Raw genomic sequence first — 22,620 nt, forward strand, 5'->3', positions numbered from 1 at the left:
ACGAACCAATTCGCTTCTGAAGACTTCAAGACAATACTTGTCTCATCTTGCGTCATAACAACATAATAAGAATACTTTCACCTCCTCAGTCACAGTTCAACTATATAGTATCAATACCGTATAATGGGGATATCGAACTTTGATATCTGGGTTCAACTATTGGTAACCAAACCTGTACAACGGAATCGATTAATTGACTGGGTATTGAACTTTGCCGCTGTAGACAGGGAGATGAAATATTCAATAAATTATGCAAATTAAAAATATTGCAATTCTATATTTTGTGATCAATAGTTTCCATTTTGGGGTAGGGTGTATTCGAATATCGATATTTTATGTTTACCCCTACCTCTATTGTCTGCATGACTCCAGGATCTTCAGATGGGAAGTTCTGTGCCAACTACATGTATAACAATTTTAAATATATATTTACTTCACTCTCAGACTTCTTCGAGAAAAACAAGTGAAGATCAGAAAACGTTTTAATGTCAGGGTAATTATGAAATGTCTTCAAGTTGAAGTGTGCAACGCCAACAAACACAAAACGTTTTCGACATTCGCAAAAGGTTATAAAATGTTGTCAGAAAACGTTTAAATGTCGGGTTATATAAAGGCTATATTAAGGGTATAAAACGTTTTCATAAAATTGAAAAACATTTGTTGATAATCTACTGCCCAGCAAACACAAAATGTTTCACAGAAAACGTTTAAATGTCGGGTTATATAAAGGGTATAAAAACGTTTTAATAACATTCCAAAAACATTTTGAAAACCTGATACAAAACATTCTAAACAGAATGTTTGCCCAAAATATTTGCAATAACGTTTTAAATACGTTTTTATGACCTTTATATAACCCGACATTTAAATGTTAATAAAACGTTTTGAAGAAAGCATTTTAAAAACATTTCTGTGTTTGCTGGGGGCAAATATTTTAACATAATGTTATTTAAGTGTTGACAAAATATTTGGCAAAAAATGTTTGCAAAAATAGTTTACAATAACATTTTTGAAAACATTTTAGAAATATTGTTGTAGTGTGTTTTCATACAAAACATTTTAAAACGTTTTCATGACCTTTATATAACCCGACATTTTAACATAAACGTTTTTACATAAACCAACAGCCAAAATATAACTTATTTAAAACGTTTTAAAAACGTTTTTGTGTTTGCTGGGACAATATTAATACTATATATATACATGGAAATAAGAGAATAATCTTATTCTCTTATTTCCATGCTATATATGACGCGTTTTTACTTCTTTTTTTTTAAACATTGTTTTTTAAAATAATCAGGACTTTTTTCATGTTGCATTTTTAAAAGTTGTCTCAAAGCAGTATTTTAAAAAGTTGCATTGTAACATCAATCTGATAATATTATTCAAATGTGGACAAAGGATGTTTTAAATATTTAAATGCCTGGCAATTAAAAAAAGTCTTAAGGGGTCGGATGACAACGTGTGCACAATATGGAGGGACATGAAAGCATATCAAAAATACCAAACTGATTTTTGAATACGATGAATGTGCATCTGATATCAAATAATTTTGATTTTTTTTTGAATTCGCGATATAATACAAATTTATTGCAAATTATTAAAAATTAATATATATATATTTTATTTTGGATATTTAACAGTCCTCGAAGTAAGCTTTATAGATCTAATGATATATACTTTAGGTGTATGTAGCTGGGAGGAAAAGCCTCCATCATTTGAACATTTTGACATTTCGTATTAAAGATATACATTTCCCCAAAATGACATAAAATTGTTAGGTCTTTTCGGGGCAAGTCGTCTATACCTGTATCTACTTTTCTTCCCTGGCGATTTTTTGCTAAATTATGAGAAGATTTTCTTTGATTGTCCTATCGTGTGATCATGATTGTGGAAATTTCTGGAATTCTGAACCCTCGTTATTTATAATGTATACTTTGTTTGACTTATTAATGACATGATTCATAACATCGCGAATTGATCATGTTGTACAGGCAGGTAGACGCACCACATACGCTATGCTTTGCGTAATGCGTGCCCACTGGCCCGCTCTTACGTGAATTTACGCGAGCGTAAGATGGGACTTTATTGACGAGCGCAGTAAAAAAGCCGAATAATTTTTGCAAATAAGTTGAACAAAGTATAGTTCCATCAGTTTTATAGAAATGCATAGGATATATTGTCGAACAACTGCGTACACCATGAATGCATGAGGAATAGGGAATGTCCGGGTAAATATATTGTACGACCATGTAAACAAAATAAAGAACATTCCTGGAGGTACAGCTCGTGTTTTGAAACATTAACATTGGTTTATTAACTTATCATATCATTATATATTGCGCTAAGACTTCGAACAATGATTTAATTTAAAAAACAATTGCAACATCACTATCTTACTCACTTATGGTGAACCATTACATCACAAAATATAATATACTTTATTACTAGCATAGGGCCTACTAGAATATTATTTTATCATCTTTATAATTACTCAACGTGCAGCGGCGTTCGTTTCTTTTGTTTGCTTGCTTGCTTCGATGTATGGCGTATAAAAAAGAGGGCAGTATTTAAAGTTAGTACCTGGCAAAAAATCTAAAGACATGATCCGATTTGTTTATCGCTACCCTTGTCCACCATGCCTTTAAACGACTTAGTTTAAATATGCGGGAATACCCCTTGTCCTAAGCTGGCCATGTAACGTAGAGTAAAATTGTAGAGTCATTTGAGTTTGACTCGAGCCACAATGTTTGAGCATGTATAGGGTGTATAACATTGCCGATCGTTACATGAGTCGCTCTATTTTGGTTTTATGAATTGGTACAGTTTTGTCAAATTTTGGCAGCCACCGCCATGCTACGTTACGTACGTTATCAAAAGCCATAAACATGTTTTTCAAAGGAATCAAACGCTTTCCGAACGTCAGACGGTAAAGGGTATTTAGAAGAAAACACTAGGGATTGCTTACGCATTTAGCTCTATAAGGCGGCACAACGACGATGACATTTTCACCAACACTCACTTTCACGTATTAGATATACCGATATATGATTTCAACTATTTAAAAAAATGTGCCTCATTACTTTTTGAACATAATAAGGTTGTGACATTTCACAACGCGTCGGTTGTCGACGCGTGCACAAAATTGTTTAAAACTTACGTTAATGAAAGCTTTCAAAGTCTGATGCATATATAACTGGATGTAGGCCTATGAATTGAAAATGCTGTTAAAACCAAACATGGGCATGCACATGCTAGTGAAATACGTGAAAAATATAGTGTACTGTCATAAAATGACCAAAATGTGATTTATACTATGCTCTGCTTTCAGCTGCAGGAGTTTCTGTTTACGCATACGTGAATTTTCTACATTAAACATGTTAAATGGACATAATTTTGTCTTTTTACGGCTGGGATAGTGTTTATCATGGCACATAAGATTGACGATGTGCTGGCGGCTTCATTCATTTATTCATCATCTCCCTTGATGAGTCCAAGCAGAATCTTCTTGTAGTCGCCAGAGGTGTCTTCCTCAACCCAGCTGGCAAGACCTTTCTCATATTTCACGAAGAAAGCAGCCTTAATTCTCAGTAGATCGATCTACAAAAATAAAAACAAAGCAGGTGTAAGCATAACGTTCTACCTGAAATAGGAGGGATATTAACATATTTAACAGTAATACTCTGGCCACAAATACTTCCACGATGATACCCACAGCAGTGGACACCATACTTCAAGTGTTTCTAATATAGGCTGTTAGAATAAGATAAATTAAACATGTTAAATGCTAATTTATTGCACATGCTAAGGAAGCCTGTTTTTTTTTAATAGCCGAGTGGGAGTGTTTTTAATGACATTTTTTTTGTGTAAAAACTGAAGCATCCTATGTATAAAAGAATATATAAATATTACCTCTACCAAACTAAATTTCACCTTTTTTTTTTTTTTATTTCATATTCGGGAAATGGGGCTGGGCGAATTTATGTATGGCGTAGGGTGGTGTGGATGACACCTGTTTCCAACTATTAACGCTTGACAACTCAATAGCCTCAAACGATAGTCACCTTCTGGAAAGTTGGAATGGTAAAGGTCATCTGATAAGTCATGTAAACAAAACTTATCTTATTTTGTACATATGATACAAATGGTCAAAGCAGTTAAAATGTATATATGATACAAATTAGACCATGCGCAAGAATGGATGCGCAGTAGTCAAGGATCATCATCATCATCATCATCAAATTATACGGCAGTAAATAGCGCCTCTGTTGATCAAAATTCACTTTAGTAAGTACTTTTTAAGAGAGTTAATTAATATTTGAGTTAATAAGTAACACTATAAAATGTAAAAAGCATAATTTTGTTAATTTAAAAACTGAAATGAGGTATGGGGCTGGCTGGGGGTGGCTACGGGGCGTTAGCTCAAGGACAATATTGTTCAAGGTTGCGCCGCAGGCCTATAAAGAAACAATGTTGCTCCCAATACAATAGCAAACAAGCTTAAACTGTAAATTAGCCACCGATAGAGGGCAGGGCCTGCAGAATGAGGCAAATTACGGGGTAAAAATGTAAAATAAGTAGAAAGTGTGAAATGGGTGACGGGCTGTCTCTAAGTATGGATATGGGTGACGGGCTGTCGATAACAGAATCTCATTTTCGCTATCGACAGCCCGTCACCTAGTAGAGACAGCCCGTCACCCTTAAGGTTATCCTAACCCTAACCTAATCCTAATCCCTTACCCTATCCCTAATCCTAACCCTAACCCTAACCCTAACCCTAACCCTAACCCTAACCCTAACCCTAACCCTAACCCTAACCCTAACCCTAACCCTAACCCTAACCCTAACCCTAACCCTAACCCCTAACCCTAACCCTAACCCTAACCCTAACCCTAACCCTAACCCTAACCCTAACACTAACCCCTAACCCTAACCCTAACCCTAACCCCTAACCCTAACCCTAACCCTAACCCACTAATCCTAACCCTAATCCACTATCCCTAACCCTAACCTTAATGTAACATTGACCAACAGTAACCTTAATGTATAAAATTGGCCAACAGCACCATTAATGTAACACAGAGGGCGCTAATTACTGCCGTGCTAAATATACAAAATAAGCATCATCATCACTTCAGTGAAATGCGCAGAAGTCGGATTTTTCTTAAAATGTATTATATTTACATTTTAATCTTTCTATTGCGCATGCCTTAAAATGTATCATATAAACAAAATTAGGTGTTCACGATTTGTAACATATATACAATTTAGCTAGAGAATGTCTTGGATGATGATGTTGGATGATGATGATGATGATTATGATGATGATGATGATGATGAGGTTGGATGATGATGATGATGATGATGATGATGATGATGATGAGGTTGGATGATGATGATGATGAAGAAAAAGATGATGAAGATGATAATGATGATGATTATGATAATGACGATTATGATGACAACGATAATAAAGATGCAATATATTTGGCTTACCTCGGATCTGCTGACAATGACGCGGATGAGAGTGTCATCATCAGTACCGCCACCAGCCATCGAATCATGAAGACGCTCAGCAAAGTAGTTGGCACTATGTTTTGCACGGTTAACTGAAATTAATATCAAACAATAATTTATGCTCTCAAATTTTATAGACAATCTATAGAGGCCCTGCATGTTTTTATCGATTGGCTCCAAACAAAAAGTTTGAACCGGTGTCCGTCACCGTAATCATACCGCAGTGTAGTCCATTTAATCAGGAAAGTTGAAAAAGAAGGAGGAAGAACGGAATTATATCCTTGAGATAATCCCGTAGGTTATCCTGTCGCACCTATTTATAGTCCTTTATTCTCAAGTAGTTACACATCTACTTGAAAGTAGCCTTTGATGTGATGTGCCTTGCCGACTACGGTTGATTAAATTTCACTCCAGAATTGAAACCATATCCAATGTTTCTATAGATAATTCCTTGAAAGTATGACACGTGTGTGTTAAGTACTTGATGTTGCTCTGCAGGGATACCGCACGTGGATACTATAAGAAAGAAATGTAGTTTTGTAAAGATTCCAAAAAAATCCGCCCATTTTGGAATATATATTAATTATTTAGGAGAGTGTTTTAGGATTTTGTTAGAAACAGGATGATTTTTGATCATCTATATTTTATTGTTTTAATGTATTTTCCTGTCATTTCCTGCAAACCTAATAAAGATATTTTGATAATTGAAAATAGTCTGTATCATAAATCGTAGAGGTTGAAAGCGTAACCAAGCGTGCAAAATTATTATTTGCCATGGAACTTCGGTCATATTTTATTTGAAATAAACTGGATGTTAGGATCTGCATGCATGGTATGCATGGTATTGATGGTATACAGACACTGACCTTTCCCTAAAACCAGTAAGCAACAACTTGTGTATCACACCCGTCATGGGTTCGAACCCTTTTGTTGTATTTTATTGTTAAACCTAAATAGCGTGATTGCTTTTGAATGAGCGGCAACACACATATTTTGTTTGAGGATAGCTGGATCTATCTCCTTCTTTTACATCTTCTCTGATTCAATCAAATATTGTCATCAACCTAAATCTCCCAAAAAAAGTAACTAACCACTGCTTAAATAATGACCATTATTCAAAAACGGGTGATTGTATTACAAATTTGTAAAATGCGTTGGAAGCAGAATTTATTTCTGCACATTTTGACACCTCATTTGTAGCAATTTACTAAATATTGACGTCACAGTGTACATTTTAATCAATGTAACCCAAGATTTGAAAAGTTGCAGTAAATTGTATTGATTTGTATTCAGTATAATGGAAGGAAATCTGTGTAATGATATCTGAGTGTTTTTGTGCAACAATCAACAAATGATCCGAGGTGTCAAAATGCGCAAAATAAATTCTGCTTCCAATGTATTTTACATATTTGTAATACAATAGTCCCTAAGGGGAGTTAGTTACTTTTTTGTGATGTTTATTTGATCGTAGTGGATTTGTTATGTGTGTGAGACCAGAGAAAATGTAAAAGAAGGAGATAGATCCAGCTATCCTCAAACAAAATATGTGTGTTGCCGCTCATTCAAAAGCAATCACGCTATTTAGGTTTAACAAAAAATACAACAAAAGGGTTCGAACCCATGACGGGTGTGATACACAAGTTGCTGCTTACTGGTTTTAGGGAAAGGTCAGTGTCTGTATACCATCAATACCATGCATACCATGCATGCAGATCCTAACATCCAGTTTATTTCAAATAAAATATGACCGAAGTTACATGGCAAATAATAATTTTGCACGCTTGGTTACGCTTTCAACCTCTACGATTTATGATACAGACCATTTTCAATTATCAAAATATCTTTATTAGGTTTGCAGGAAATGACAGGAAAATACATTAAAACAATAAAATATAGATGATCAAAAATCATCCCGTTTCTAACAAAATCCTAAAACACTCTCCTAAATAATTAATATATATTCCAAAATGGGCGGATTTTTTTGGAATCTTTACAAAACTACATTTCTTTCTTATAGTATCCACGTGCGGTATCCCTGCAGAGCAACATCAGGTACTTAACACACACGTGTCATACTTTCAAGGAATTATCTATAGAAACATTGGATATGGTTTCAATTCTGGAGTGAAATTTAATCAACCGTAGTCGGCAAGGCACATCACATCAAAGGCTACTTTCAAGTAGATGTGTAACTACTTGAGAATAAAGGACTATGAATAGGTGCGACAGGATAACCTACGGGATTATCTCAAGGATATAATTCCGTTCTTCCTCCTTCTTTTTCAACTTTCCTGGTGAGACGAACAGTCTCGGTAAATTGCAACCATGCCTTTGTTGAATGCATTTGAGAAGTGTGCCATATTCAAGTTACGGTATGATACGTCATATGCGCAACCTCAGAAAAATCAGTGATGCCGTCAAACAAAACCGTATAAGCATGATAAGTTTACTGGTTGACTAAAACATAATAATCACAATTACTAGCATAATAACTTACCAATAGCAAGGTAACCTGTTTGCAAGTTGCCACTAGTTTCGTCATTAATAGAATCTTCAATAGAGCATCCAGCAACCTGAAACACAATTATTGTTTTTATCATGAGTTTTCAACTGCTTCCAAGAGTATCATAATAGCAAGTAACAACAGGTAAGCTTCCTGTGAGGAGATTTATGCTTCCCTTGTCAATGATCAAATTATTTGAGTCGAAAAATTACGAGCATTTTCACGTTTCTTTGCACTGCTGTCATATCGTACCAAAGTATCAAGTAGCCGAAGTGTAATAGTTACGTAGGAAAATATTTCTGTTAATAATCCATTGTCTAAATAACCTGTATTTTCGTCGGCAAAGGTACACAATATTTTTAGTCCGCATTATGGGCAATGAGCATATAATGCCCGACTAATCGCGCGTGCGCATTGAGGCTTTGATGACGTATACTTTGGGTTTCTTTGGAAAATATTTCGGGAATTTTCAAAATAGTCAATTGGCTGTCATATTCTATCATGAAAGTGCATCGGTGTTGGTAATCAAATAAATGAAGAATTGAACTTTTGTTCACAACACATAAAGTTGCTCACCTGAAATTTTCGGTTGTTAAGACTACAAACTTCTTCAGAAGAATGACCGTTGATCGATGTGACGATTCTAGACTTATGACGTCAGAACTGGATCGTAGACTCTTGCTAAGTTGTAGCGCCATCGTCAGAAGATCCGAGGTAAGCGAAACATATCGCCTCTTTATTTACGTCGTGGACGGGGGCGCTACAACTTAGCAAGAGTCTACGATCCAGTTCTGACGTCACAAGTCAAGAGTCGTCAAATCGATCAACAAACTGGATCATTCTGCTGAAGAAGGTTGTAGTCTTAATATTATAACCGAGAATTTCAGGTGAGCAACTTTATGTGTTGTGAACAAAAGTTCAATTCTTGATTTATTTTGCTGTCATATTACAGACTTGACATTTAATATGGAATATTTTTCGCACAATTCCAAGACCGGTCTGGACTGAGTCTGCATATACCGCACGGGCTAAATACTAATTGGGGTGTGTCGGGAGAAAATGGCGGATTTAGGGAGGCTTAATTTGAGCTTTGTGGGGGACACAATTTCGGACTTTATGCAACGTGGTTCTGTTATTATCAAATTTATATGGGTTTTAGGTGATATTGTTTTAACTTCGTCACCAACTGGCATTCATCACAGCTGAATTACACTAACAATGTACCAAATGTTTGAACAGGGGAGGAGCTTAAAAATAAGGCTCTTAAAAGCTGTACGTATTCAGAAAGTTTCAATGGCCCCATGGGGTCGAATGTTATAAATGTACGGTACAAAAACAACTGTACGGATTCCTGGTTGTCCAATGAATTCACACTGTTTTCTATATGTAGAGTAAGTTTATAGCATTTGGCTCCAGGGGACCCTTCAAACTTTCTTTCATATTTTTAAAGCTCCTCCCACTTTCAAAACTGGTAGATCACAGGAGCATTTCAGTTCTGACGAACACCTTTTGGTATTTAGGTTCAGTAAAATCGCCTTAAACCTCAATAAATTTGATTATATCAGAATAATGTTGCTCAAATTCGGAAATTTTACCCCCACAAAAAATCAAATTCAGTCTCCTTAAATCCGTCATTTTAGGCTAATTCACTACATTATGAGCGACATAATGTAAACTAATGGAAAGAACATTTTCTGTCAAACTATTATTTTACACCATCTTCCGAAACACCCCAAGTAATATTAAGCCGTGCAGTTTATGCAGACCTCTACCAGACCAGTCTTGGAATTTTGCGAAAAATTATTCCATATTAAATGTCAAGTCTGTACTTACTCCTTCATAAGCGACAAAAGTGGCTCGGAGTTGATTGAAATTCCTTGTCACCAAGATACGGTTGAATGTGCTTTCATCTGTACCCCATCTATCTTCACCTGCCTGCAAAATGAACCAATCATAATGATCATCTTAGACGTTTCGTGTGAAAATGAGGCTAAAAATGTATTCATGCTGTTGGTCAACATGAAATGAGAATAAACTTGGGCTCATTAAAAATGTACACACAATGTTATCAGCACATAATCACATTTGTTGTATAAACAAGTATGACCAAAAAAAACCGCATTTGCTTATTTTCATGATTACAGTGCTCAACGCACAGGCACAGACCAGTGGCGTAGCTGGGATTTTTTCCAGGGGGGCAAGCCTGTATGGGGCGGGGGCCCAAATCCACCAAACGAAAATGGGGGTAGGTGCGAGTGGTGCGACGCACCCCCACTTTCAAAGAAAAGTACACTTTCAAATATCCCGGGTCAAATATATCAAAGAAAAGGGGAACATACCTTTTAGGGGCCTGGACCCGGTAGGCCCTACCCATCTGGTCTAATCGTAAATCCGGCCCCAAGTTTGAAATAGCTCATTGGTAAATGACTTAATCGGCCAATTTTGTGTTGATACTGACAATTTTCGGTTGGGGCATGCTACAAGAAACATGTCGGACACAGCCTTCTTGACCACCTTTTTCGACTTTTCTTTTTGGGTTGACCATTTTATTGTTTTAGTCAATAATACTGTTCCTATTTCAAAAGATTTATATTTCTTTGTCTTCAAGAAGTCATTACAAGTATATTGTCGAGTATATTGATAATAATCGTATGGCCCTACATATCGTAGGCCTATGGATTCACTCTTTCTCTTTCCCTTCTCTTCCCCATCTTTTTCCTCTCTCTCCATCCTTTCTCTTTTTTCCCCGCACTAGGGGGGCGGGGGGGGCCCAAATAGACAATTTTTGCCAGGCTTATTGACAATAATCGTATGGTATTGCATATCGTATGGATTCCCCATCTCTTTTTCCCTCCTCTCCCTATCTCCCCTCTCTTTTCCCCTTCTCTCCTAGCTCTCATTTTTCCTCTCTCTCTCCTTTTTCCCTTTTTTTCCTTCGCTAGGGGGCGGGGGCCCAAATAGCGCTAGGGGGCGCAGGGTCTGAGGGGGCGGGGCCCAAATAGGCAATTTTTTCACAAACCTCAGCACACTTCGCTCATATTATTCCGTGATCATGGTGATTGCATTCTCTTATAGCAATCAAACTTTGTGATACGATCGAACTAGCACTTCAATTCTGAGGTAATTAAAATAATTGCACATAATCATTTAGCTATAGCATTAAGTAGTCACTAGTCTCTGGGCTGGTTGTTTTTAGTATGATGCTGTTTTTTTCGTTCAAAGAATTTCGTTGTGAAATCGAATTGTTTCGTCAAAGACAAACTTACATCAAAGAGTTCCTGGGCATCCTCCTGTGCTTTGTCTTCATCGACCTCATCGCTTTCATCTCTGCCACACTGTGGATGAAATGTCACAGTGTTAAAGCTGCATTCTCAAGGAGCAATATAAGCATAATAGACAACATTGTCATTGTCAAACTAAACAAGCTCATGTCATATAGAAAGAGGCAGATGATAATTGGGGAGAACCGAAGTAAAGAAGACCATGATGATAATGATGATGGTGCAGAAGGAAAGATGATGATAGAAGATGAATACGAAGAAAAGAAAGGTCTACAGAAACAAGAAACGTAAACGGGGACTGGTCACGTATAATCCCAGTATTCGCTAAGGTCCGAAAACAACGTTCGCTTTTAGCATGTTTAGTTCCCAAAAAACAAAAAAATGACTTGCTGGTCCGGACATACGGTCGATCCTTCATCCTAACTCTAACCCTAATCCTAACCCTAACCCTAAGCCCAATCCTAATCATAACCCTAATCCTAACCCTAACCCTAATCCTAACCCTAATCCTAACCCTAAACTAACCCTAACTCTAACCCTAACCCTAACCCTAATTTCGTGTAAAATTACATGAAGGAATAACCGGACATACAGTAAGCCAAAAAATTAAGGTACCAGTTATGTTCACCTCCTGTATATCCTAAACAAAGACAGATATGTCATAATTGGAACCAGCAGCCAATATCTGCATCTTTTAGCTCGAATTTAAGACCGCATTCGTTGAAATTGTTCAAGAAATAAAGACACGGCGATCCCAAAACGCAAGGAAGATACCAATTTAAAAGTTGCAGTTTGCTGCATTAAATGCCGTATTGATGTGTACACAAAGCGTTCGTGAACAAGAGAACTAGCGCTGCGCTTCCATTGATTAGCACGATAAAACTACAGTGCAACAGAGCATAAATGCCCAAAACTGAATTTTGGACAGAATGACACATAATTTAAAATCTAGATAAAATTGAAAGATGTCACTTACAACATTTTTTGATCAAACGCTGATCTTTAATAAGGTTGCAAAATTTGACACGTTTTCGTTCATTTTCATATAATTAGCATAATAAAAAGATATGTATGAAAAAAATGAATTTATTTTTTTTTCGTCAAAAGTAAATATGTTACAAGAATCAAACTTACAAGAAAGGTTGACTCTTGTCAAATCCTACAATTCTGTCAGAGAACATCTGCATATTTGTATTATTTTTTTAATTAATGGATATAATATTGATTAATTAATTTGCGATAATAAATATTTTTTTTATGATTTACCATAATTCCAAACATGTCAAGCAATATGTCAAATTAAAGCTAATGAAATGCTTTATAAATTTGTCAGAGCACATTTTGCAGAATGCGTTTAGTATTTTAGTTACAAAATTCCAAACATTCTATTCCAATATTTTGCTATACACGCACAGGAGCTGTACTTTTAAAATCCGCGCCTAATCAATAATGAGTCTTTCATCCTATTGTCAAAGTACTGTGTTCCCTGCAGCATTATAGAGTGACCAGGTCCTAGAGTGTGATGGTTTTGTAGCAGATGACAGTGCTCATTCAAGCCTATCAAGGTCAGTTAGTAGCACCTTGCTGAATGGCTGGGTATTATCAGCTATCAAAGAGATGCCATATGCAGCTGCCAATCACAGTAGAGGTTTGATAATATTTTGTTAAAAACCCAAAAGTGATATAAGGACAAAACTGTGCATGTTGGTACTTGATTATTGGGATTCTTATGTGTTAAAAATGCCTTGTAGTAGTAATTTTTATGTATAGTGTATATCGTTCATAAATTATATAGCTTTTAAATTTTGGGCATTGATGCTCTGTTGCACTGTAGCGTCGTGCTTTCATTGATTAGAACACAAAAGTGCAAATTTTGATTTCGTTTCTTCATTAGGTATTAGATCACTGTTTCTTTATTTCGCAACCAATTTCAACAAGTAAGGTCTTAATTGTAAGTTCAGGTAATTTTTCAGCATGGTTGGCAAAGGTCAAAAAATAGATTTTGCTTATACCTTTGGAGGTTGAAGTACTTTGGTAGTGTGTTACAGTGACGGGCATTGTTCATCCATTTTTTGCTTGTTGCCATGGTAACAGCCAATTCTTAGTTTTATGCAGTTTTTAGTCAATTTCAGGGTAAAAAAGTGAAATTTAACCTATTTTGGCTGGCTAATTGCAGCAATACATGACACATTTTTACAAAACCAAATATTACATGATATAGACCTACCTCCATACGTTACGAAGAAAGTTTGAAATCTTTTGAAAATATCATCTTTATGTGTTTTTGGGAACTGGCAACACTGCAAGTTTTCACATAGTGAAAATGTGATATTTTACCCCATCTTTGCATCGAAAAAAATCTATATGCCGGAGCACTCTGGATATTAATATTATAGCAGGTGGTGAAGGTGACCTGGCCCCACTCATATCTGATGAAAACAGCTTGGGCACTTGTATACATTGTAAGCAGTGTTGCCATAAAATGATGTATTTTGGCAAATTTAACAAAATGAGATTTTCACAAAATATGATATGAATTGTTACACAAAAGCAGGTTTCTTAAGATTGATTATATCTTTCCATATCCTTATGATGAAGGTGTCTTAGTTCGTCTCATTTCTAATGAGAAAAGCTTGTTATATTGTATATCAAAAATCAGTGTTGCCAGAAAATGATGCATTTTGGTAAATTAAAAATGAGATTTTTTTTACAAACTACTATGGTATAAATTGTTACACTGGTGCAGGTTTCACATATCTCTTCTTACATATGATAAAGGGTCTTAGGTTCACTCATTTGTAATAAAAAAAAAAAAGCTTGTTATATTGCAAATCAAAAAGCAGTGTTGCCAGAAAATGCCGCATTTTGGTAAAAACATGGGGTTTTTTTACAAACTATGCTATAAATTGTTAAATTGGTGCAGGTTTCACATATCTTTCCTAGTCATAATGATAAAGGGGTCTTAGATTCACTCATTTGTAATGAGAAAAACTGTTATATTGAAAATCAAAAAGCAGTGTTGCCAGTGCATTTGGGCAAATTCAACAAAATGAGATTTATCACAAAATATATATGATAAGAATTGTTTCACAAAACCAAGTTCCTTAAGATTTATTATCTCTCTATATCCTTATGATAAAGGGTCTTTGGTTGACTCATTTCTAATAAGAAAAGGTTGTTATGTTGTTAATCAAAAAAGCAGTGTTGCCAGAAAATGGTGCAGTTTGGTCAATTAAAAAATAGATTTTACAAACTATGATATAAATTGCTACATTGCAGGTTTTTGTGTTTCTCCATATCCTTAATGATAAAGGGGTCTTAGGTTCACTCATTTCCGAATAGAGAATTTGTTATATTTTATATCAAAAATAGTATTGCCAGAATGATGCATTTTGGTAAAATTGGTTTTTTTCTAATGACAAAAGCTTGTTATATTGTATATATCAAAAGCAGTGTTGCCAGAAAATGATACATTTTGGTAATTTCAAAAAATGAGATTTGTTTTTCAAACTTTTTTCTTGTGTCTCTCCATATCCTGATGATAAAGGGTTCTTAGGCGCACACATTTCCGATGAGAAAAGTTTATTATATTGTATATCAAAAGCAGTGTTGCCAGAAAATGCATTTTGGCAAAATCAAATACTGAGTTTTTACTATGTGATTATTAAGGTTTGTACTATGACATTTGTTTATTGCATTATCTAATCTTGTTTGGTTCATGAATTTAAAAAAATAATAAAAACAATTCTGACTTTACAGGCCTTTCAGAGACACCCTGTATTGGAAGGTATTGTGCTTCCAGTATGGCATGATTCCAAGTTGGTAATAGGAATTTGCTTCGTTTGCATATTTATTATTTTTTTCTGATGGCCTTCAAGATGTGGATATTTTCAGAAAAGAGATGAAGTTGTTTATTCTACTTGAATAATTTAAATTTAGGCAGATATGAAATGTGCTGGATATGTTTCTGCTGAGCCATGAAATGGTATAAGCCTATCATAGTGAATGTTACTTGCTTACTTACTAACTTACCGGGCTAACTTACCGACTAAACTTTTAGTGTGAAATGGACATATCTTGAAATTTCACAAAGGTATGACATACAAGTGGTGTCAAAGGAAAGAGAAAAAAGTAAAGTATATGATAAAATATTTCCCCCACCCGGGGGTGACACTCATAAAAAGACCTGGGTCAATAATCATATGGGTCCTTTTCATGTCTCAAAGTGCCTAGAAGGTATGACCTACCGAGTGGTGTCAAATGAAAGAGGTATAAGTACAGAATATAACAAAAATAATTTCCCCACCAGGGGTTGCACTCCTCATAAGACCTGGGTCAATATTCATATTTTGGGTCCTGTTCGTATCTCAAAATGCCAAAAAGGTATGACCCCCTGAGTGATGACACCACTTAGAGTGGGGTCATACCTTCTTGGCATGACACCACTCAGGGGGTTATACCTTTTTGGCATTTTAAGATAAAGATTTCAAGATATTGACCCAGGTCTTACGAGGAGTGTCACCCTCGGTGGGGAAATTATGTTTATTATATTTTTTACTTACATCTCATGGAAATCTTAGGTCAACTGAGTATGAATTTTTGGATTGTTATAAACTTTTTTTAATTACACTCAATTTTTAAAGTAGGCCTACATACAGCTTCGGTATGAAAATTTTCAGTATTTCACGTTATCTCCCAGTACTACCTTGGTGGTATTTACCAAGAAATACCAGTATTTCACACCCTATTAGTATTAATTATTCCACATAAAAAAGTAAATATCAACATTTCAGACACAAAGCAAAATAATTTTATGAAACATAACCTTCATCCGTGGCGTTGACCTTTTTAAAGACAGTTCTTGTTTGTGATTGCCACGGTCAAAAGGCCCTTATGGTAGGGATATCATGTGCATCCCTGGTAAGACCAAACACAAATTGATTAGGTGTGACCGTTGTGTATAGGGCTTTAATATACATTTGTGTTTCCTCAATTATCTAAATTAAAAATAAAACCTTTTTCAAAGAAATAGTATAGCCTAAATGTCATCAAAATCATTTAACTGTACTAATTTTCCAAAAAGTTAGAACATAGGTTATACACACAAAATGTAGTGTTTTCCCGGGATTGTTTTCTGTCAAAACTGTCTTCTATAACCCAACTCTCCATGTAGTCACCATGTGACATAGATAGGCTAGGTATATTCAAAAATACAATTATTTTAGCATAAAACATTGAAATCACCTTTTTTACAAACACCCAATGTAATTTTCCTGGCAACACTTCTTTTTAATATACAATTTACCAAACTTTTCTTTTTACACCCTATATTATTATCCTTACAACACTTATTTTTGATATAGGCCTACAATTTTCCAAACTTTTCTTATGGGAAAGAAGTGAACATAAGTCTCCTTTATTATAAGGATATGGAGAGACACAAATAACCTGCATCGGGGTAACAATTTAACTTATATCACAGTTTGTAAAAATCTCATTTTTTAAATTGATCAAAATGCACCATTTTCTGGCAACAATGCTCTTTGATTTACAATGTAACAAGCTTTTTTCATGAGTGAACCCTTTATCATATGACTAAGGAGAGATGTGTGAAACCTGCACCAGTGCTGTAACCATTTATATCATAGTTTGTACAAAATAACATTTTTTAATTTACCAAAATGCATCATTTTCTGGCAACACTGCTTTTTGATATACAATATAACAAGCTTTTCTCATTTGAAATGAGTCAACCGAAGACCCCTTTATCATAAGGATATAGAGAGATAATGAATCTTAAGAAACTTGGTTTTGTGTAATTACAATTCATATCATATTTTGTGAAAATCTCAATTTTGCCAAAATGAACCATTTTCTGGCAACACTGCTTTTTGATTTTCAATATAACAAGCTTTTCTCATTACAAATGAGTGAACCTAAGATCCCTTTATCATATGACTAAGGAGAGATATGTGAAACCTGCACCAGTGTAACAATTTATAGCATAGTTTGTAAAAAAACCCCATTTTTACCAAAATGCACCATTTTTTGGCAACACTGCTTTTTGATTTTCAATACAACAAGCTTTTCTTTATTACGAATGAGTGAACCTAAGTACCCCTTTATCATGTGACTAAGGAGAGATATGTGAAACCTGTACCAGTGTAACAATTTATAGCATAGTTTGAAAAAAATCTCCTTTTTAATTTACCAAAATGCATCATTTTCTGGCAACACTGATTTTTGATATACAATATAACAAGCTTTTCTCTTTAGAAATGAGTCTAACTAAGACACCTTCATCATAAGGATATGGAAAGATATAATCAATCTTAAGAAACCTGCTTTTGTGTAACAATTCATATCATATTTTGTGAAAATCTCATTTTGTTAAATTTGCCAAAATGCATCATTTTATGGCAACACTGCTTCCAATGTATACAAGTGCCCAAGCTGTTTTCATCAGATATGAGTGGGGCCAGGTCTCCTTCACCACCTGCTATAATATTAATATCCAGAGTGCTCCGGCATATAGATTTTTTTCGATGCAAAGATGGGGTAAAATATCACATTTTTCACTATGTGAAAACTTGCAGTGTTGCCAGGTCCAAAAAAGACATAAAGATGATATTTAAAAAAATTGCAAACTTTCTTCGCAACATATGGAGATAGGTCTATATCATGTAATATTTGGTTTTGCAAAAATATGTCATGTATTGCTGCAATTAGCCAGCCAAAATAGCTTAAATTTCAATTTTTTAACCCTGAAATTGATTAAAAACTGCATAAAACAAAGAATTGGCTGTTACCATGGCAACAAGCAAAAAATGGACGAACAATGCTCGTCACTGTAACAGGCTACCAAAGTACTTCAACCCCCCAAGGTATAAGCAAAATCTATTTTTTGACCTTTGCCAACCATGCTGAAAAATTACCTGAACTTACAATTAAAGAGCTAAAGAGTACATGTATTGGCTGCTTGTTTTAATTTTGACATATTTGTCTTTATTTAGGATATACAGGGGTGAACACAACTGGTACCTTAATTTTTGGCTTACTGTATAGGGTTTAGGTTAGGATTCGGGTTAGGGACTTATGGTTATGATTAAGGTATAAGGGAACTTTCGGACTAACGACCGTCTTGATAAGCGAACTTTATGATCAGCGGACCTTAAGACTAGTGAACTAAAATTTATATCTAGCGGATACAAACCGTCTAATCATCTAGCGGATACAAACCGTCTAATCATGTATACACTTACAGCAGCAATAGAAACCAATAAGTATTTGAAGTCTCCCGATGTCTCGCTTTCAAGATCTTCTGATAAATCACGGTCAAATTCTAAGGACATAAAAAAATAATACCATGATGCATATCATGTGTTATATTGGAGTTGAAATAAATTTGGTTTTGTTTTGTGTTAGTTTTCTTCATTCGAATATAGTAAGCCTAATATGCATTTATTTACAGAACCATGTGAACAGCATTTTGATGAACATGCTCACTGATTAGCTGGACCATGGACAACAACTTTAGATCTTGCACAATGCAACCTTCAATCTAGCATCGCCAAAACGTGTATTCCTTACAATGTCATTAATTCCCGGGTTTCAATTTAGAGAATAAAGGAATTGTTTTTAGCCGCTGTCGTGCAACTATCGTCTCATATAACACGGGCGACATCATTGTTGTCAGTAAAATAACGAGACGAAGCCGAGTTGTTTTTAGCCAAAAATAATGATGTCGGTATACTGGTATACTGCGATACTGACGATGCTCCATGGTTCAGCTATGGTGCAAGAGCCCCCCTAGTTATCATGCGTTAGAAGTTAGAACCGCCCTAGTTTTCATGCGTATTCGCTATCGAAGTGATGTAATAATCGGATTAACTACCATAGCAATGGATGAATACATTTTTTGAATAGATCGCCCTACAAGTAGATTGTACTAATAACTTGTGTATGCAAACGATTGAATACAATACCGCTCTTTTCAAAAATAATAATCTTACAGGTGCGAGTGATCAGCCTTTCTTGGACATGTATGGTTCGATGCATAGGTACCGCGTGGACGTTGTCGTGCAGAGCGATATATTCAAAATTGTAGTCATCCATTGCTATAGTATATAGTTAATCCGATTAATTACGTCATTTCGACAGCGAATAATCATGATCATAATTTCAAAAATATTCTACCTGCACTGTATGCTTCCTTGATTGCTTCGATTTCCTGCAAATAAATACAAATCGAAACATTCATAAATTAATTGACACATTTTGCTAATAGCATTACAAGACTTACATGCACAACTGATCAAATTTGTGTTAAATATGATTTTTTTTTCAGACTGCATCTTATAAATTAATACATTACAAGTTGAGTGATAGTAACCATGGTAACATTATTAACAACTTTTTCTTCCGAAGAGGAGCCCTCAAAAATAACGGGTTTGTATCAACGGGTTTGTGTCATTTTTAAAACTGGTCAAATTCCAGTTACGTGGGCACTCTTTTTCGAGTAATATCCCTTATTTCATACGTTGAAATTATGCTTTTCATTCTTTCGGGAGTGGTTTTTAATCTTTTAGGACTGAGTTTTACTCAGTTTGGAGCGGTTACAATAGAGTATACGGATGTCAGTTTAATAATCCTACACAAGTGTATAAATAGGCTTATAATATAGAACGCATCTTCTGACCATTTTTAATAATGTGTTTTCGTACGGAAAGAGCCATTTTTCAACCGACCTGACAATTACCCAGTTAACAATTTTTTGTTGTTACAACGTCGTATAAAAGTTATACAAAGTCGTATAAACGTAATATATAAGTACGTAAATGTGAACTCGTATTCGTGTTGTGACAACGTTATTCCCGAACGTTGATGTAACGTCATTATGACGTTGTTGCGACGTTAGGTAGTGAACGTCGAAACATCGTCACTATGACGTTATATCAACGTCCGAAAACAACGTTGTCACAACACAAATACGAGTTTACAAATTAACGTAATTACAACGTCCGTAGATAACGGAGTCAGACATTTATACGACGTTGTAATAATGTGTTCAATACGTCGAAACAGCGTCATGAATTTACGTACTAACGACATTCGTAGATGACGTTGCATCTGGGTCAGTTCATGACTTTTAAACCACGTTTTAACCACGTGCTTTATACGTCGAGACAACGTGATTATGACATTGTATTAACATCCGGCAACAATTTGCTCAATCCCAAAAAGGGAGAGCGTATGAAAATTCAAAGTTTAGAACTTCAGGAAAAGAAGTCGTTACTCTGAGTTTCACGCCTAAAGGCGATCGTCAGACGACACGATGGAAAAATTTTTGGCTGGATAACCATCTCCTAGGAATGGGAGAATTTACATTCCATGGTGTCAACATCCAAACTATTCCATGTCGTTTAAGATAATATGTATTTGTGTAACGTTTCCTGAACGTATTATTTAAACGTTATCACCAGGTCTGGTCAAACATTGCATCAACGTCGAAACAACGTCATTACAACATCATAATGACGTTATATCAACGTTCAAAAATCAATGTCGAAAATAACGTTGTCACAACACGAATACGAGTTCACAGATTTACGTGTTTATGTCGTAAATGACAACCTAAGTCCAACTTTAGCGAACGTCTTGAAAACGTAGTGTTTTAGCTGGGTAAAATCTGACATACATGTATTTGGGACCCCCCTTTCCGAAGGAAATGACTAAATTGAAACAAATATATACGTTTTGCATAATAATGAATTAGTTTATAATATATAATAGAGTGTAAGCTTCAACGAAATGAACAGGAAAGTGCAATGACGTGGCTTATCATACCTCATTCATTCGTGTGCACATAATTTCAATGATGACATTTTCATCTGTACCTGCGCCCTGTAAAAGGTAAATGAACAAGAATGGGTTATAATAATGATAATAATGATAACACTAATAATAACACTACTAATGAATATGATAATAATAATAATTATAATATCAACACTATAATAATAATAATAATATTAATAATAACACTCCAACTGCTGCTGCTGCTATTACTACTACTACTAGTCATGACAAACAGTAAACTCGCCGTCATAAACCAAAGCAAAGAGCTTTTAATAGAAATAGAGTCGCAATAGATTATATAATGCTTTGTTCGTTTGATGCCGATTAGAAGTTGCGACAGGCTATTCATAAAAGTGGTACCATTGTTTCGAACAAAGGGGTTCCGCCATCAAATTGGTCACTGATCCGGCATCATATTAACGCTCTACACAACAGGCGAGTATCAATAAATGACCACAATGCAGTCATGTGTAAGGGCAGTCATGTGTAATGTGCCACGTATCCCAAATGTGTGCTTGTGTGGGTCTGAAGTCTATAAACATGATAAAGGAGGCTTTGGCTGTTGATGCAATCATCTTTACCACCCATCTGACTTTAGGCGCTTCATTTATATAGATTGAATGCTCTTGCTGATCGATTACACATTAGAATGTATGAAGGCTGCCATTTCCGCATATCTATATTACACTATAATGGTAATCGCTATACGTATACATGTAAGTATGAGTATAGGCCTATAAAGGTTGTTTTTTCCATTTAATTTTATTTTAAGAAGGAGATTGGAAAAGAAATAGTGGCGTACCCAAAGAGGGGAGGGGAGTTGGGAAGGGGCAGATTCACCCCTGTGAGAAGTCTTAGGAGGGGAGGAGGAGGGAGGAGGGGATATGGAGAATGAGAGAGGGCTGGAGGAAGGGAGAAATGAAAAGATATAATAAAGTAGATAAATAGAAATATAAGGAAAATGATGGGAATGAGAGGGAGGGTGAAAGGGGACAAGGAGAACGAGGGAGTGATAAAGTGTAGGCCTAGGAAAGAATAAGTAGAGAGAAGGGACAAGAAAGGAATGATGAATACATTTAATAATAATTTTTAGGCCTATATAATAACTAAACACATAACAGCACTGGGCAGCCATTCGATGATGTCAATGCCTTTATTCGTTATGTAATTAAAACGCCCAGTCAGATGTATTTCACACCTTCCAAACACAAGTCACCCAATTTCGAAAACTGGACGTTGAATGTACACTCTCATGAATATTGATTGGCAACATTTTACAATATGTCAGCGCTCTAATCGGAAACAATAGAACAATATACCCTGCAGAGCGTTGAACCAAAGGCTAAACATCATGAGACGAGACGGTTTGGAGAGTCACCATTAAGTGATTAATTATGTAAACATGGGAAATACATCTCCCCGCGGCGTGCAATTGATGCACGGATAATACGGCGTGTACTC

General features: G+C 35.4%; 1 pseudogene; it reads right to left on the minus strand.

The window, feature by feature from the left end:
• Positions 1–2,290: 2,290 nt before the first annotated feature.
• LOC140138646 (annexin A13-like) overlaps positions 2,291–22,620 on the minus strand; it is a 41,396-nt pseudogene continuing 21,066 nt past the window's right edge.

Source organism: Amphiura filiformis, chromosome 18 (genome assembly GCF_039555335.1).
Source record: "Amphiura filiformis chromosome 18, Afil_fr2py, whole genome shotgun sequence".
In the NCBI taxonomy this organism is placed as follows: domain Eukaryota; kingdom Metazoa; phylum Echinodermata; class Ophiuroidea; order Amphilepidida; family Amphiuridae; genus Amphiura; species Amphiura filiformis.